Consider the following 5,537-nt stretch of genomic DNA (forward strand, 5'->3'; position numbering starts at 1 on the left):
AGGGAGAGAGGAAGGAAGGAAGGAAGGAAGGAAGGAAGGAAGGAAGGAAGGAAGGAAGGAAGGAAGGAAGGAAGGGGTGGAAAGTGGGTGAGGAAGACAACCTCTGTCCTCCAGATGCACACACCACACACACTTACACAAGCTTATGGCACACACACAGAGAGACAGAGACAGAGAGAGACAGAGAGAGAAAATAATTTTCCTGTGAGAAAGATAATCACTATATCTTGCAATTCCTTTTCAATTGTTCAGTAAGGTGGAACCCCTACCCTCAGGTGAACTGACAATGAAAAGTTGGCCCCCTGGCAATCACAGACTGTCTTTCCCTTGACAGGCCTTTTCGCGATCAATGCCATAACTGACTGAACGGGTTTTCATACACTAGGACTAATCCAAAGGTCACTTGGAAAGGTCACGTTTGCCAGTTCGGATATATAATGATTTTCCCAAGCCCTGCTTTTCCTTTTGTATTCTTCCCTCCAATGAGCACCAGCCACAGAAGCCAGCACAGAGTGGTAACCTATGAATGAATAAGAGAGCCACAGGTAGATAGGGGTGCTGTGTACTCTGAAACTTAGTTTCGTATAAATTGGAAGGGTTACTTCCCAAAACCCCAAATCTAGGAAGCCCTATTCCATTACCCTTCAAAAGCATGAGCTTGGGCTCAAATACTCTGACTTTCTCTATCTGTACACACAGACGGGAAAGCCCCCCCTCACACACACGCACACACACACACACACACACACACACACACACCTTGCCTTAATCATCACCAAAACTACTAGGAGGTATAAAGTCTGGGCTCAAACTTGTCAGCAAATATGAACTTACATTTAGACAGTCACACCAAGAAAGGCAAATCCACATGACTAAAACAGATAAACAATAAATATCAACAGAGGAAGCAAAGAGCACTAAAAACAGAGGCTGTGTCTTCTGCAGAGTGCAAAGCTCCCCTCCTGGAGCAAAGCCTATCAAAACAGATGACCCTCACATAAACCCCCGCATAAAGAGCAGAAAACCAAGATCAGGCCAGGACTGGAAGTGGGCAGGCAGGAACCCGTTGGTCTCATGAACAGCACAAGAAGGGATGAGAGTCCCAGAAGCCTCCCAGAAAGGGTCATATTCTGGCTAAGTTCAAAAAGTTAATCTTGACTTTTCTCCCCATCCCAGGAAGGCAGGCTGCAGCAGACATTAAATGCTCACCCGGATCCGGGTATCACTTCTTTGCGGAAAGTTCCTTGGTCACAGCACAGCTCCGGTGTCCAGTAGCTTAAGAGGTTTGGAAGGATACTACTCAGGCACAGTGCTGTAAGGGTCAGTGTAGCATCCTCCAGGCAACTCCTGCAGCTGCGGACAAATTTGGGGAGAGATTGGAGAGTGTTTCTACATGACTCTGCTCATCCATCTCTTTCTTATGTTTAAAGATTTGTTGCATCGTTTATTCCTTTTGGGTGTTGTGTGTATGTGAGGTGCCTGAGGCCAGAAGAGGGTGTCAGACGCCCTGGATCTGGAGTTCCCAGGGGATGTTCGCCAGCCAACATGGGTACTGGGAACTGAACCCAGATCTTCTGGAGAAGCAAGTGCTCTTAACCCTCCAGCCATCCCCCAGTCCTCTCTCTCATGATACAACAGCAATGGCATGTGGACACCGTTACTCACAATACAGGAGGAAAGTCCAGAAAAAAGTTCACCTCGAGCAGTAACTTACAACATGACTGACAAGAAGACTCGCCACAAGCCAGAAGCAGTTCCGCTTCTCCGAAAACCAGCACCTTCATTAAAACCTTACAGTTCCAACTCATCAGTAAGGAAGCTGAGGCATGGAGGCATTAACCCAAAGTCACACGACTAGCTCATAGAAGAACAAGTCCCCAAACTCTCCTGGTTCTCTTCTGCATATACACTCTAATTCCAAGACCACCTCTTGTGCAGAATCTCACTTGTCTCCCAATATTCCAGGACAGGTCCTAAAACACCCCAACTCTCCCAATATTCCAGGACAGGTCCTAAAACACCCCAATCATTTAGTGAACCCTTATTAACATCTGAATGTCCTGTTGCTGTCAAACTTACTTTCAAATTCACAGAAGAGTGTCACATCTGAGAATGCATGCCTAATCCCTGATCTGCTTGCCTGCAGTGCCCCCTACTGGCAGCTTCAAGCCACGTATCGTCTCTTTTCCTCCCCCGCTAAGCAGCTTTGTACAGTGTTTCCATGGACAAACCCTGTGCGTCTGCTGAACATGTCGTTCTCATGGGGATTCCTGAAAACCGGACTCTTCTCACTTCCCACCATATAGCCAGACGCGGTTGCCAACACCGCCGACATCCATCTCTAGAGGGCCTGCCCCTGTCCTTAGCAGCCATCACTCTTGGATGAATCTGTCCATTTTTCTCTAACCCCGTTAGATCAGCACTGTAAAGGTTTCCCCTTAAGTTGAAGTACGGTGTCACCTCTCTCATTTATGATGGACAGTATTCATGCTGATCAAAAGATGTTATGGCAGTATGCTTAAGGCAATGGCATGTCTCGTGTAAGGCACCATTAGTGAGACCTTAAGAAAAACGATACAACTTTCTGTATCGACCGTATAAATTGAATCCTAAAAGCAAGGCTGTGTAAATTTGTGTTGGCAAGTCATTTTCTGTTAAGATTCATAACATTTTACTGGATACTTCTCAATAAGTCAATACCGTGCAAATAATTAAGCCTAGGAAATGTGTTTGCTGCCCTCTAGAGATGCCTCCTGCGTTTATGCTTTGATCAAGGTCCATTTTAGCCTCCGTCACCATGGATTTTAAAAACACACAAATAGCAAATAACGCTTTCTCTTCTGAATTAGTTTTGTCCTTCTTCCTTCCCTTTTCTTTCTTCCATTCTCTTTCTCTTTTTCTTTTCTTTCTTTCTTTTTTAACTAATTAGCCCAAGCTAGTCAAAATTTACATTCTCCCACCTTGGCTTCGCAAAAGCTGAGATTAGCGGTGTGCACCCCTGTGCTGCCCCACCCCAAATTTCTCTCTCCTTGAATTTTGTTCCTGGTGTTGCTGGCAGTTGAGTGATCAAAATCTAACAGACTCTGTACAGCACCAGACTGAGAAGTGGTTGATGGTGCAGAAATGAAGATGAGTAGACACGCTGTGCTTCTGATGCCTTCCTGTCCTTCCCCTAAATGGTCAGGGAGCTCCTGGCAATACTGACCAAGACTCAGTTGAATGAGAAAAGGCTTGAACACAGACCTTGCAAGATTTTAGCGGACATGAAGCTACTTCACAGACGCTTCCCTGAGGTATCCAGTCAGAGGTATGTGATAAGGTGCCATCAGTCTCAGAACTCCTGATCCTCAGGACAGCCTAACACCAGTTAAGATTATTCCAATTTTGGATAGCAGACATCAACTGTCAGATAATTTAAGATAAAATTGATGTCACGGTGAACATTAATAACCTGAATTTCCTCATATCTAACATAAAAGTGAAGATTCCTCACAAAGGGGCAAATATTTTTAGGGAAAATACCTTCCTATGAATGCATATTTTATTTGCTTTATAAAAATATCTAGAGACAACAATTAAATATCAAATAAAAATAGAAATTCTTATCAATTATTAAGGACCTGGAGTTATATTATCTGAATTTTATCAAGAAACCTACTAAATCTGAGAAGTCAAGAGAGGAGACTGGTGTTTCCAGTTTCTTTCCACTGTGCTGGTCAATTTCCCTAAAATATGTGTTTAAAAACAGACCTTTATGTATGCCTCAAAATACCTCAAACTTGCTGTATGATGGTTTCTCAGAGGCTCCCTTGCCTGTTAGCTCCTGCTCTGCCCACCACCACTCCCTCGCCATCTTTCAGTGGCACCCTTTGGTCTCAGCCTCCATCTCCATCTCCATCATCTCTGGGGTTTTCTTATTGAGGTCACTTTGCTTATTTTCGCTGTGAAAAATCTGTGAGTAGCAAGGGTCGAACAGGAGATGGTTACTGCGGAGAGATCACAGTGCTGAGACTTACAGAAGCACAGTTAAAAGTGGGATCCCCGTGTGTTATAATAATTCCATACCATTTAAGAAAGAGGTTCCTTACAGACAAGTCTTTCCAATTCTTAGTTCCATGTCTTTTTATAAAGATTCTAGATGTCACTAGGGCTTGAAGAAACAAAGAGAAGACCCAGATATGAGAGTATTTTTCCAATATTAAAAGGGATTGGTCAAGAACATGGAAGTTATACGTGAAGAAACCCAGATATAGAGTCAGGGAGTTTTCAAGAAATGGTGTTGTTCTTTGTGGAAATCCTTCAAGAAAACACAGGAGCCACGGGGCAGGGTGGGAGAACAGAAGGAGGAGGGATGGGGGATGGGGTTGTGTTCAGCTCCCGGAAGGAGAGACCATCAATCAAGGTCCCTGGGAGCTAATGCCCTTGACAGCAGAGCTACACTCAGCAGAGGCATGGGGTGTGGCTCTCCTGAGTCCAGCCTCCTTCCAGGGCTCCTTGCTCTAAGCTACCCACTCTCCCCCAGCCAGCTGTGCCCTTGCACGGGAGCCTTAACATTATCCTTTTCAGCCAGGGCTCTTTTGTTGCTGGCTGTTAAAACTGAAACCTTTTATAGTGTACATAAGCCAGAGGTGACACAATTAAATGAAACTATTTGTCATATAAAATTTACATCAGCAGGAATTAAACGTCAAATAACTTAGGATTGACAGCCTCTACTGAGTCATAAAGGCTCTGAATGAGTCTTGTGAAGGGTATCCGCATACAGTCCCTAATAAACTCCACTCTGCCTCGGACTCGCTCTTCACAAGTGCCCAGAGGAGAATGTCAATGATGAGACTGTTGAATCTCTCACAAAAAGTTGAATGGAGATCAAGAAGTCATTCCTTACAAACGCTGAAGCTTTTGAAATGCAGGACACACAGATAGTAGAGACCAGAATCCTGTCTTCAAAGACTGACAATTAGGACATGAGAGTTCTGTCCCCAGTACCCTTAGGATCTGTCTCACATGCTGCAATTGCAGCTCCAGGATATCCAGTGCCTCCATCTGGTCTCTGCCAGGACTGCACTGTGGTACACTGATAAACATGCAGGTGAAATACCCATATATGTAAAAACAAATAAATTTTTAATGTTATCTGTTTTTTTAATTTTTAAAGAATCGTTCTTGGGGAGGAGTTGGAAATTTTTAATAAATAAATAAATAAATTTTTAAAAAAATAATTGTTCTTTGACTATGTTCATTGTATGACCTTGGGTCAAACCAAACCACATGTATTTAAAGGCTTATTTTATTTTTCATTGTGTGCATATGTGTGTATCCATGAGCATGTGTAGTAATAGGATTGGCGAGGCTGTGTCCCCAGCACCCCAGCCGCCTGCATGGCTAGCTTATGCCCCGAAATAATTACACGGACACTGTATTCTTTTAATCACTGCTTGGCCATTTCTATATAGCCTCTTCTAGGCTAACTCTCGCACCTGGACTAGCCCATCTCTAATAATCTGCTGTAGCCCACAAGGTGGCTTACCAGGGAG

The sequence above is a fragment of the Microtus ochrogaster genome (genome assembly GCF_000317375.1).
Source record: "Microtus ochrogaster isolate Prairie Vole_2 chromosome 14 unlocalized genomic scaffold, MicOch1.0 chr14_random_3, whole genome shotgun sequence".
NCBI classification, from domain to species: domain Eukaryota; kingdom Metazoa; phylum Chordata; class Mammalia; order Rodentia; family Cricetidae; genus Microtus; species Microtus ochrogaster.